The sequence below is a fragment of the Rhipicephalus microplus genome, unplaced genomic scaffold, assembly GCF_043290135.1.
Source record: "Rhipicephalus microplus isolate Deutch F79 unplaced genomic scaffold, USDA_Rmic scaffold_609, whole genome shotgun sequence".
NCBI classification, from domain to species: domain Eukaryota; kingdom Metazoa; phylum Arthropoda; class Arachnida; order Ixodida; family Ixodidae; genus Rhipicephalus; species Rhipicephalus microplus.
In genome coordinates, this window is record NW_027465168.1 from 2,501 (window position 1) to 15,000 (window position 12,500).

At 61.4% G+C, this 12,500-nt stretch overlaps 2 non-coding genes across 2 annotated transcripts; both read right to left on the minus strand.

The window, feature by feature from the left end:
- Window positions 1-247: 247 nt before the first annotated feature.
- LOC142795295 (5.8S ribosomal RNA) lies at window positions 248-400 on the minus strand. Its single transcript, XR_012892922.1, has one exon. It is a non-coding gene; the product is annotated as a 5.8S ribosomal RNA (ribosomal RNA).
- Window positions 401-2,119: 1,719 nt separating this feature from the next.
- Window positions 2,120-3,934, minus strand: LOC142795301 (small subunit ribosomal RNA). Its single transcript, XR_012892926.1, has one exon. It is a non-coding gene; the product is annotated as a small subunit ribosomal RNA (ribosomal RNA).
- Between the last annotated feature and the right edge of the window lie 8,566 nt (window positions 3,935-12,500).

A 12,500-nucleotide genomic window follows, 5' to 3' on the forward strand; every position in this document is an offset into this window, starting at 1 on the left:
CCCTGCAGGCTTCCTTCCGACTCGAAGTCCTGCGGCGGTCTCAACGAGGTGCCACATCCTCAATGCAGTCGGTCGCCCCCGTTTCGGTTGGGCTCTGGCACGACGGTCGCCACCGTCTCGCCCTTGAGTGGCCGCTGTTGGCGCTCGCTGTGAGGTGTTCAGCGTGCTGTCCGTGTTGCCGACGCGGTCAAAACGAGTCGACGGCTCACGTTCCCTTGTGCGCCGAAGGCTCTCTTGATATGTGATCCGACCCTCAGACAGACGAAGCCAAGGGAAGACCCAAGGCCGCAATGTGCGTTCAAAGAATCAGTGCTCAGTGTGTCCTGCAATTCACACCAAGTCTCGCAGCTGGCTGCGTTCTTCATCGACCCGAGAACCGAGTGATCCACCGCTTAGAGTCGTGAAAAAGTGTTTGTTCAATTCCGTACAGTCAAAACCAAACGTTTCTGGCACTCGGCCAAACAGTGGCCAAGAAGGGCGCTTTTCAGCGCACGCTTGGACTCCAAAACTCTGCCGCGCCTTTTTCGGCTGCCGCAAATCGAGCAAACGGTGTGTTTCGGACGGCGTTTCGCTTTCGCTACTTGCGAGTGCTTTCGTGGTCCACCCCTCTATAAATACTCGGGAGGCGTCGAAGCCGGTTCTCCAAGCCGGACCCGTAGGTATCGTTGTGTGCTCGCTCTCATTGGCCCGCCTAACCAGAAAATGCCTGCGGTACACCCATTTGGATAAGAGTGCACGCAGATGCGGGCCTCGACGGCTACACATTTCCTCGGGCGGCCGCCTCCCGGCCTCCGTGGAGCGCGGGATGCACGGTCCCATCGACAAGCCTCTCCCGTTTTTACCGTGGCGTCGCGGTTCACCACGGCAGGCGGGTCGGTCTCCTCCGCATAAAAAGGGGGACCCCCGCTTTTTGTTCCACGAAATCGCACAAGCTTTTTTCGCATCCACGGTTTGCCACCGCACACCAAAATGCCGATCCGGCTGCCTACTTTAGCCAACAGGTGGAGCCAGGCGCGCCGTACTTGCGCGGCACTTCCCACGTCCACCGAAGTCGGTGCCAAGGACCACTTTCGGCGCCGGAGCCGCGTACGAGCCTACTCGAGGCGGAAGAACGAAGCCAGCAAGGGCCTGGCCGCAAGTGCGTTCAATTGTCGGGACGTCCAAGTCCCTCGTTCTTCCGTGCTTCCTCTTTCGGCAAGTCGTTGCGGCACCTTCCCAAAGCGCGCAGACCCGCTAATCGCGACGAGCGCGACGTGGCCGTGCCGCCTTTCCCTCGGCAGCAAGCAAAACGCCTGGCAACGTCGACGCTCCCCTAACCGCGATCTCGCACCGTGTTTCGTGTGGCGAATTCAAAAGCCGGCCGGCGCTGCTGCAACCATTACGGTCGGTACGCATACGCCGCGGAGGGCGGGACGGTCATCGGAGCGTGCGGTTCCTCCATCGAGTACTGCGCACCTCGGCCGTCGCATCGCCGTGCCATGACCGGCCGCGCGTCAACGCGAACCGGTGCCAGCGAGATCCCTCGCCTGCAAGAACCGACCGGCAGCCTCCGTCACCCGAGGACGCGGAGGCGCTTGCCGCGGACGGCGGGACGGTATGCACTGGTGCACAGCGGACCCGTCACATCGCCAGTTCCTTGACCGACCGCCGACGCTTGTGCCGTTCCTCTCGTACTTGGCAGTCGCCGCGCGATTGTCGGGTCTCGTTCTTGCACGCTCGAACGGTCGGGAGGGCACTCGGCTGGCGTTTCGGGAACGCGCAGCCTCGCCTTCTACCGACGTAACCACGACTCGCCGTTCGCGCTCCGCCGCTCCTGTTTACAGTACTAGGCGGTCCCGCAGCGGTCGGGTCGCGCATTTCGAGCGCTTCGAGCCACGGTGCAGTGGCGGGTCGAAAGCCGACCTATGAGTGCGTTGCGCCGTTTGTACCCGCGTCCGCCACCTGGCCGACCGTCCAAGGTCGCGGTGTTGGCGTCCGCTGGGCGCAACAATTTGTCACGGGGTGCCGCTCCACATTCAGGCAGCCCCGTGGGGAAAAGCCGACCCCGCGTCCAAACGGGGTCAGCGGCAGAAAGTGTCGGGCGCAGACGCAGCTGAGGCGCTCACCCTTCACAATCCGTTAATGATCCTTCCGCAGGTTCACCTACGGAAACCTTGTTACGACTTTTACTTCCTCTAAATGATCAAGTTTGGTCATCTTTCCAACAGACCGGCGCAACCGAAAGGCCGCGCCGGACATCGGTCCGAAGACCTCACTAAATCATTCAATCGGTAGTAGCGACGGGCGGTGTGTACAAAGGGCAGGGACGTAATCAACGCGAGCTTATGACTCGCGCTTACTGGGAATTCCTCGTTCAAGGGGAACAATTGCAAGCCCCTATCCCAATCACGAAAGAAGTTCCACGGGTTACCCAGTCTTTTCAGACAGGGATAAAGACACGCTGCTTCCTTCAGTGTAGCGCGCGTGCGGCCCCGGACATCTAAGGGCATCACAGACCTGTTATTGCTCTGTTTCGTGCGGCTAGGAGCCGCTTGTCCCTCTAAGAAGGTTGTAAGGTGCTGGGAACCCCGCACCTATTTAATAGGCTAGAGTCTCGTTCGTTATCGGAATTAACCAGACAAATCGCTCCACCAACTAAGAACGGCCATGCACCACCATCCACCGAATCAAGAAAGAGCTCTCAATCTGTCAATCCTCCCAGTGTCCGGGCCGGGTAAGTTTTCCCGTGTTGAGTCAAATTAAGCCGCAGGCTCCACTCCTGGTGGTGCCCTTCCGTCAATTCCTTTAAGTTTCAGCTTTGCAACCATACTTCCCCCGGAACCCAAATACTTTGGTTTCCCGGAAGCTGCCCGCCGAGTCATTTGAGTAACTCAGGCGGATCGCTGGTTGGCATCGTTTATGGTCAGAACTAGGGCGGTATCTGATCGCCTTCGAACCTCTGACTTTCGTTCTTGATCAATGAAAACATTCTTGGCAAATGCTTTCGCAGTAGTTCGTCTTGCGACGGTCCAAGAATTTCACCTCTAGCGCCGCAATACGAATGCCCCCGTCCGTCCCTCTTAATCATTACCTCGTATTCCAAAAACCAACAGAACAGAAACGAGGTCTTGTTCTATTATTCCATGCAAGTTTATTCAGGCGACTCGCCTGCGTTGAGCACTCTAATTTTTTCAAAGTAAAAGCACCGGCCATCTCGAGGCACACAATGAAGTGCACCAAGAAAGAACCGGCATGATGTTCAGTCCGAGCCGTCGCATCGGGTAGATGCACTACTCGTCTGGAACTGAGATCCAACTACGAGCTTTTTAACCGCAGCAGCTTTAGTATACGCTATTGGAGCTGGAATTACCGCGGCTGCTGGCACCAGACTTGCCCTCCAATTGATCCTCGTTAAAGGATTTAGAGTGTACTCATTTCAATTACGGGGCCTCAAAAGAGTCCCGTATTGTTATTTTTCGTCACTACCTCCCCGTGCCGGGAGTGGGTAATTTGCGCGCCTGCTGCCTTCCTTGGATGTGGTAGCCGTTTCTCAGGCTCCCTCTCCGGAATCGAACCCTGATTCTCCGTTACCCGTAACAACCATGGTAAGCAAGTAACCTACCATCGAAAGTTGATAAGGCAGACACTTGAAAGAAACGTCGCCGGCTCGTGGCCATGCGATCAGCACAAAGTTATCCAGAGTCACCACACAATACGGGCCGAAACCCGATCGATCTTGGTCTAATAAAAGCACCCGTTACCCAAAGGGCTCCAGGCTCACTGCATGTATTAGCTCTAGAATTGCCACAGTTATCCAAGTAGGAAGAAACGATCTAAGGAACCATAACTGATTTAATGAGCCATTCGCGGTTTCGCCTTATTTCGGCATGTACTTAGACATGCATGGCTTAATCTTTGAGACAAGCATATGATTACTGGCAGGATCAACCAGGTAATCGTTCGACTGCGCGTCCGTCCTCGCCTTCGGCGGGCCGGACGCAGTCTGTGTGCGGCGGAGGCCACCTTCAGGCGCCCCAACACGCTTATTTTGCACTCCGAGATGACGGCGTTCGAGCTCGCTACGGCACAACCTTCCCGAAAGACGAGTGGGAGCCGTGCGGCAAGAAGCACGTTCATGCTCGCTCTTTTTCGTTGCATCGACTCGGTCGCGCCGTGCGGGTTGCCCAAGCCCGCTGCACTGTCGGTGGACCGGCCGGAACTAGCAACGGAGCCGAGACTGCAAAGCCGCCAGACGACGGGTCACGCCCGCGTCTTCGGCGCTTTCGCATCTGAATCGCCCGAGGACGACACGGAACACACCTCGATATCGTGGTAAAACGGCACCGTCCGACAACCAGCCCCTAACGCATCAAGCGGATGAGGCTGCAGACGACTGCCGTGGATTCCCCTGGAGCAGACCCGAGGACACGCTTGACGAGGCCGAAGCCCGCCGCATATCAGACACCCGGTCGCTTTCGCGTACGCCGCTCACGAGAACCCCCACATAATAGCAGCGATAAGTACCCAGACCTCCTTGGGCACTAATACGAGCGTACTCGAGAAAATTTCACCGCGGGTGTGCCCCGAAACGTGTGGCACGTTGAGCGTGCCACAAGTCTACGTCGCTCTCAAACCCGCCGAGGTCGTAGAATTTGCGACCCTACTCACGAAATTCCCACCGAGGATACGGCCGCAAACGTACCGCACCTTGGGTAGGCCACGAGTTTGTGCAACACTACGCTGACGGCACAGCACCGAGGTCGTGCGCGCACGCACGGGAAAATTCCGCCGCGGTTTCTGCCGAAAACGTGAGGCACCACGACTCTCCGCAAGTTCGCGTCGACTGCGAAAGACCGAAGTCGTGAACGACGTGTCCGCTACTCGCCGCCGACACGCTGGACACCAAACGTACAACGACTCGACGGCGTCGTAGAGGCCCACGACGCGGTTTTCCTTAACGACGTCTCGGCGTGGCACCGACAGGTTAGAACGGCCGACCAACGTTCCCTGTCCGCCGTTCGGCTCAGTCGAAGGGCTCGGCGACTTCGGCAACGCTGCGAAGCCGCACGGTGACGCACGCCATGTCCCCATTTTTTTTTTTTTTTTCTTTCTGCGTCTGCCGGGGTGCCCCTATAATAGCAGCGATAAGCACCCAGACCGCCGTGGGTCGCTCGCCCCGGCTGACGTGGTTTTTCGTACTCCTGCGGCGGTCGCCGTCAAGCACGTCCAAATACGCTACTTTCGTGGGCGCATTCACGCTCTTTCGCTTCGCCGGAGTGCCAGCACTCACTCTGCCAAAAACGGCGAACATCCGAGCGGCGGTTCCCACTTTTGCGTCGGCGTCGCAAACCCCGCCCCGGCAGACGAGGTTTGCCGTACTCGTGCGACGGTGGCCGGCGGGCACGTCGAAAGACGCCGATATCGTGCGCGAATTGGCGCACCTTGGCTTCACCGGAGTGCCGCCACTGACTCCTCCAAAAACGGCGAAGATCCGAGCGGCGCTTCCCACTTTCGCATCGGCGTCCCGAACTCCGCCCCGGCTGACGCGGTTTACCGTACTCGTGCGACGGTCGCCGGCGAGCACGTGGAAAGACGCCGATATCGTGCCCGAATCGGCTCCGTTCGGCTTCGCCGGAGTGCCAGCACTGGCTCGGCGAAAGACGACGAACATCCGAGCGACGGTTCTCACTATTGCGTACGCGTCGCAAACCCCGCCCCGGCAGACGCACTTTGCCGTACTCGTGCGACGGTCGCCGGCGAGCACGTAGAAAGACGCCGATATCGTGCCGGAATCGGCCCCGTTTGGCTTCGCCGGAGTGCCAGCACTCACTCGGCCACAAACGGCGAACATCCGAGCGGCGGTTCCCACTTAGCCGTCGGCGTCCCGAACTCCGCCCCGGCAGACGCGGTTGCCGAGCTCGTGCGACTAGCGACCGCGAAGCCGTCTCGCGACGCCGCTTTCGTGCGCGGCTCCCACTGCGACCTGGGTCACCCGAGGTCGACGAGCAAGAAAGAATGTCGAAAAAAAATTTTTTTTTTTTTGCGTCTGCCGGGGTGCCCCTATAATAGCAGCGATAAGCACCCAGACCGCCATGGGTCGCTCGCCCCGGCTGACGTGGTTTTTCGTTTTCCTGCGGTGGTCGTCGTCAAGCACGTCCAAACACGCCACTTTCGTGGGCGCATTCGCGCTCTTTCGCTTCGCCGGAGTGCCAGCACTCACTCTGCCAAAAACGGCGAACATCCTAGTGGCGGTTCCCACTTTTGCGTCGGCGTCGCCAACCCCGCCCCGGCATACGCGGTTTGCCGTACTCGTGCGGCGGTGGCCGGCGGGCACGTCGAAAGACACCGATATCGTGCGCGAGTCGATGCTTCTTGGTCTCGCAGGAGGGCCGCCACTCACTCCTGCAAAAACGGCGAAGATCCGAGCGGCGCTTCCCACTTTTTCGTCGGCATCGCAAACCTCGCCCCGGCAGACGCGCTTTGCCGTACTCGTGCGACGGTCGCCGGCGAGCACGTCGAAATACGCCGATATCGTGCCCGAATCGGCCCCGTTTCGCTTCGCCGGAGTGCCAGCACTCACTCGGCCAAAAACGGCGAACATCCGAGCAGCGGTACCCACTTAGCCGTCGGCATCCCGAACTCCGCGCCGGCTGACGCGGTTGCCGAGCTCGTGCGACTAGCGACCGCGAACGCGTCTCGCGACGCCGCTTTCGTGCGCGGCTCCCATTGCGACCTGGGTTACCCGAGCTCGACCAGCAAAAAAGAAGGTCGAAAAAAAATTTTTTTTTTCTGCGTCTGCCGGGGTGCCCCTATAATAGCAGCGATAAGCACCCAGACCGCCGTGGGTCGCTCGCCCCGGCTGACGTGGTTTTTCGTACTCCTGCAGCGGTCGCCGTCAAGCACGTCCAAATACGCCACTTTCGTGGGCGCTTTCGCGCTCTTTCGCGTCGCCGGTGTGCCAGCACTCACTCTGCCAAAAACGGCGAACATCCTAGTGGCGGTTCCCACTTTTGCGTCGGCGTCGCCAACCCCGCCCCGGCATACGCGGTTTGCCGTACTCGTGCGGCGGTGGCCGGCGGGCACGTCGAAAGACACCGATATCGTGCGCGAGTCGATGCTTCTTGGTCTCGCAGGAGGGCCGCCACTCACTCCTGCAAAAACGGCGAAGATCCGAGCGGCGCTTCCCACTTTTTCGTCGGCATCGCAAACCTCGCCCCGGCAGACGCGCTTTGCCGTACTCGTGCGACGGTCGCCGGCGAGCACGTCGAAATACGCCGATATCGTGCCCGAATCGGCCCCGTTTCGCTTCGCCGGAGTGCCAGCACTCACTCGGCCAAAAACGGCGAACATCCGAGCAGCGGTACCCACTTAGCCGTCGGCATCCCGAACTCCGCGCCGGCTGACGCGGTTGCCGAGCTCGTGCGACTAGCGACCGCGAACGCGTCTCGCGACGCCGCTTTCGTGCGCGGCTCCCATTGCGACCTGGGTTACCCGAGCTCGACCAGCAAAAAAGAAGGTCGAAAAAAAATTTTTTTTTTCTGCGTCTGCCGGGGTGCCCCTATAATAGCAGCGATAAGCACCCAGACCGCCGTGGGTCGCTCGCCCCGGCTGACGTGGTTTTTCGTACTCCTGCAGCGGTCGCCGTCAAGCACGTCCAAATACGCCACTTTCGTGGGCGCTTTCGCGCTCTTTCGCGTCGCCGGTGTGCCAGCACTCACTCTGCCAAAAACGGCCAACATCCGAGCGGCGGTTCCCACTTTTGCGTCGGCGTCGTAAACCCCGCCCCGGCAGACGCGGTTTGCCCTACTCGTTCGACGGTCGCCGGCGAGCGCGTCGAAAGACGCCGATATCGTGCGCTAATTGGCGCTCCTTGGCTTCTCCGGAGTGCCGCCACTCACTCCTCCAAAAACGGCGAAGATCCGAGCGGCGTTCTCCACTTTCGCATCGGCGTCCCGAACTCCGCCCGGGCTGACGCGGTTTACCGTACTCGTGCGACGGTCGCCGCCGGGCACGTCGAAAGACGCCGATATCGTGCCGTAATCGGCCCCGTTTGGCTTCGCCCGAGTGCCAGCACTCACTCGGCCAAAAACGGCGAACATCCGAGCAGCGTTTCCCACTTTCGCATCGGCGTCCCGAAGCCCGCCCCGGCAGACGCGGTTTGCCCTACTCGAGCGACGGTCGCCGGCGATCACGTCGAAAGGCGCCGAATTCGTGCACGAATCGATGCTTCTTGGTCTCGCAGGAGGGCCGCCACTCACTCCTGCAAAAACGGCGAAGATCCGAGTTGCGCTTCCCACTTTTTCGTCGGCGTCCCGAACTACGCCCCGGCTGACGCGGTTTACCGTACTCGTGCGACGGTCGCCGGCGGGCACTTCAAAATACGCCGATTTCGTGGGCGCATTCACGCTGTTTCGCTTCCCCGGAGTGCCAACACTCACTCTGCCGAAAGCGGCGATCATCCGAGCGGCGGTTCCCACTTTTGCGTCGGCTTCGCAAACGGCGCCCCGGCAGACGCGCTCGTGCGACGTACTCGTGCGACGGTCGCCGGCGAGCACGTCGAAAGACGCCGATATCGTGCTCGAATCGACCCCGTTTCGCTTCGCCGGAGTGCTGCCAGTCACGGCGCAGAGAACGGCGAACAAGTGTTTTTTTTTTTTTTTCCTAGAATTTGTGTTATAGAAGGCACATTTGATATCGGACGATAATTTTCAACTTTATCACGCGCACCGATTTTCGTGTAGAGGTTTGCAAGTTTATGGGAATTTCTCCACTTGGAATAATGCGATTTAGTAGTACTACGAGAACTTCATGGATGTACTCAAGGGTACGGGGCAAGTCAGTTACGTCAACACCTGCAGATTTTTTACACTTCAAACTGAAAATTGTTGGTTGTGAGTCCTCGTGTGATATTAAAGGCCGATTCGCTAACACATAGAACAAAGAAAGAAAGGAAGAAAAAACGCCCGCGCTCGCTCAAGAAACCTGGGTTCGCAACAAGTGGCAACAACAAGCAACCGAGCGAGTGCGCCAAAACCCGTGGCGGCCGAACAAACGCGAAGTCCCAACCGCGTCAGCCGGGGCGGCACGGGACAGGAAAAATCACTTCAGCCGGGGCGGCGGGGCACCGAATAAACCTCGTCACCTCGTCGCAGGATAAAAGAGGAAACAAAAAGTCTAAACAGCGTCTGCTGGAGCGAATGCGTAATAAAACAACAACAACAACAAAAAAAAAACACCCGCGCTCAAGAAGTCTGCAATCCTCACAAAAGGCGACTGTGACCGAGCAGCGTCAGCCGGGGCCGTGCGGAAACGGAAAAACCGCGACTACCGGGGCGTCGAGGCACCGAAAAATCCACTTCAGCCGCGGCGAAAAAAAAAACAAAAAGAAAGACGGAGGGGGGGGGGGGAACCACGTCTGCCGGGGCGAAGGAAAAAAAAAAACGCGTCTGCCGGGGCGAGCCCGGGTGCGGCACCACCGGGAAAACTGTGGCAAACAGACATGGCGATCGAGTGAGTGGGCCGCCAGCCAGGCTCAGCCAAAAAGTGCAAAGTCCGAACTGCGTCAGCCGGGGCGGCAAAAACCGCGTCAGCCGGGGCGGCGCAAAAAACCGCGTCTGCCGGGGCGGCACGAAACCGCGTCAGCCGGGGCGGGGCGAAAACTGCGTCAGCCGGGGCGAAAAGAAAAAAAAAAACGCGTCTGCCGGGGCAAGCCCGGGTGCGGCACCACCGGGAAAACTGTGGCAAACAGACATGGCGATCGAGTGAGTGGGCCGCCAGCCAGGCACAGCCGAAAAGTGCAAAGTCCGAACCGTGTCAGCCGGGGCGACGCAAAAACCGCGTCAGCCGGGGCGGCGCGAAAACCGCGTCAGCCGGGGCGGCACGAAACCGCGTCAGCCGGGGCGGCGCGAAAACTGCGTCAGCCGGGGCGGCGCGAAAACCTCGTCAGCCGGGGCGAGCGAAAAGGGGGGGGGGGAACCACGTCTGCCGGGGCGAAAGAAAAAAAAACGCGTCTGCCGGGGCGAGCCCGGGTGCGGCACCACCGGGAAGACTGTGGCAAACAGACATGGCGATCGAGTGAGTGGGCCGCCAGCCAGGCTCAGCCCAAAAAGTGCCAAGTCCGAACTGCGTCAGCCGGGGCGGCAAAAACCGCGTCAGCCGGGGCGGCGCGAAAACCGCGTCTGCCGGGGCGGCGCGAAAACTGCGTCTGCCGGGGCGAGCCCGGGTGCGGCACCACCGGGAAAACTGTGGCAAACAGACATGGCGATCGAGTGAGTGGGCCGCCAGCCAGGCACAGCCGAAAAGTGCTAAGTCCGAACTGCGTCTGCCGGGGCGGCACGAAACCGCGTCAGCCGGGGCGGCGCGAAAACCGCGTCTGCCGGGGCGGCACGAAACCGCGTCAGCCGGGGCGGCGCGAAAACTGCGTCAGCCGGGGCGAGCCCGGGTGCGGCACCACCGGGAAAACTGTGGCAAACAGACATGGCGATCGAGTGAGTGGGCCGCCAGCCAGGCACAGCCGAAAAGTGCTAAGTCCGAACTGCGTCTGCCGGGGCGGCACGAAACCGCGTCAGCCGGGGCGGCGCGAAAACCGCGTCTGCCGGGGCGGCACGAAACCGCGTCAGCCGGGGCGGCGCGAAAACTGCGTCAGCCGGGGCGAGCCCGGGTGCGGCACCACCGGGAAAACTGTGGCAAACAGACATGGCGATCGAGTGAGTGGGCCGCCAGCCAGGCACAGCCGAAAAGTGCTAAGTCCGAACTGCGTCAGCCGGGGCGGCAAAAACCGCGTCAGCCGGGGCGGCGCAAAAAACCGCGTCTGCCGGGGCGGCACGAAACCGCGTCAGCCGGGGCGGCGCGAAAACTGCGTCAGCCGGGGCGAAAGAAAAAAAAAAAAACGCGTCTGCCGGGGCGAGCCCGGGTGCGGCACCACCGGGAAAACTGTGGCAAACAGACATGGCGATCGAGTGAGTGGGCCGCCAGCCAGGCACAGCCGAAAAGTGCTAAGTCCGAACTGCGTCTGCCGGGGCGGCACGAAACCGCGTCAGCCGGGGCGGCGCGAAAACCGCGTCTGCCGGGGCGGCACGAAACCGCGTCAGCCGGGGCGGCGCGAAAACTGCGTCAGCCGGGGCGAGCCCGGGTGCGGCACCACCGGGAAAACTGTGGCAAACAGACATGGCGATCGAGTGAGTGGGCCGCCAGCCAGGCACAGCCGAAAAGTGCTAAGTCCGAACTGCGTCTGCCGGGGCGGCACGAAACCGCGTCAGCCGGGGCGGCGCGAAAACCGCGTCTGCCGGGGCGGCACGAAACCGCGTCAGCCGGGGCGGCGCGAAAACTGCGTCAGCCGGGGCGAGCCCGGGTGCGGCACCACCGGGAAAACTGTGGCAAACAGACATGGCGATCGAGTGAGTGGGCCGCCAGCCAGGCACAGCCGAAAAGTGCAAAGTCCGAACCGTGTCAGCCGGGACGACGCAAAAACCGCGTCAGCCGGGGCGGCGCGAAAACCGCGTCAGCCGGGGCGGCACGAAACCGCGTCAGCCGGGGCGGCGCGAAAACTGCGTCAGCCGGGGCGGCGCGAAAACCTCGTCAGCCGGGGCGAGCGAAAAGGGGGGGGGGGAACCACGTCTGCCGGGGCGAAAGAAAAAAAAAACGCGTCTGCCGGGGCGAGCCCGGGTGCGGCACCACCGGGAAGACTGTGGCAAACAGACATGGCGATCGAGTGAGTGGGCCGCCAGCCAGGCTCAGCCCAAAAAGTGCCAAGTCCGAACTGCGTCAGCCGGGGCGGCAAAAACCGCGTCAGCCGGGGCGGCGCGAAAACCGCGTCTGCCGGGGCGGCGCGAAAACTGCGTCAGCCGGGGCGAGCCCGGGTGCGGCACCACCGGGAAAACTGTGGCTAACAGACATGGCGATCGAGTGAGTGGGCCACCAGCCAGGCTCAGCCAAAAAGTGCCAAGTCCGAACTGCGTCAGCCGGGGCGGCAAAAACCGCGTCAGCCGGGGCGGTGCAAAAAAACCGCGTCTGCCGGGGCGGCACGAAACCGCGTCAGCCGGGGCGGCGCGAAAACTGCGTCAGCCGGGGCGAAAGAAAAAAAAAAACGCGTCTGCCGGGGCGAGCCCGGGTGCGGCACCACCGGGAAAACTGTGGCAAACAGACATGGCGATCGAGTGAGTGGGCCGCCAGCCAGGCACAGCCGAAAAGTGCTAAGTCCGAACTGCGTCTGCCGGGGCGGCACGAAACCGCGTCAGCCGGGGCGGCGCGAAAACCGCGTCTGCCGGGGCGGCACGAAACCGCGTCAGCCGGGGCGGCGCGAAAACTGCGTCAGCCGGGGCGAGCCCGGGTGCGGCACCACCGGGAAAACTGTGGCAAACAGACATGGCGATCGAGTGAGTGGGCCGCCAGCCAGGCACAGCCGAAAAGTGCTAAGTCCGAACTGCGTCTGCCGGGGCGGCACGAAACCGCGTCAGCCGGGGCGGCGCGAAAACCGCGTCTGCCGGGGCGGCACGAAACCGCGTCAGCCGGGGCGGCGCGAA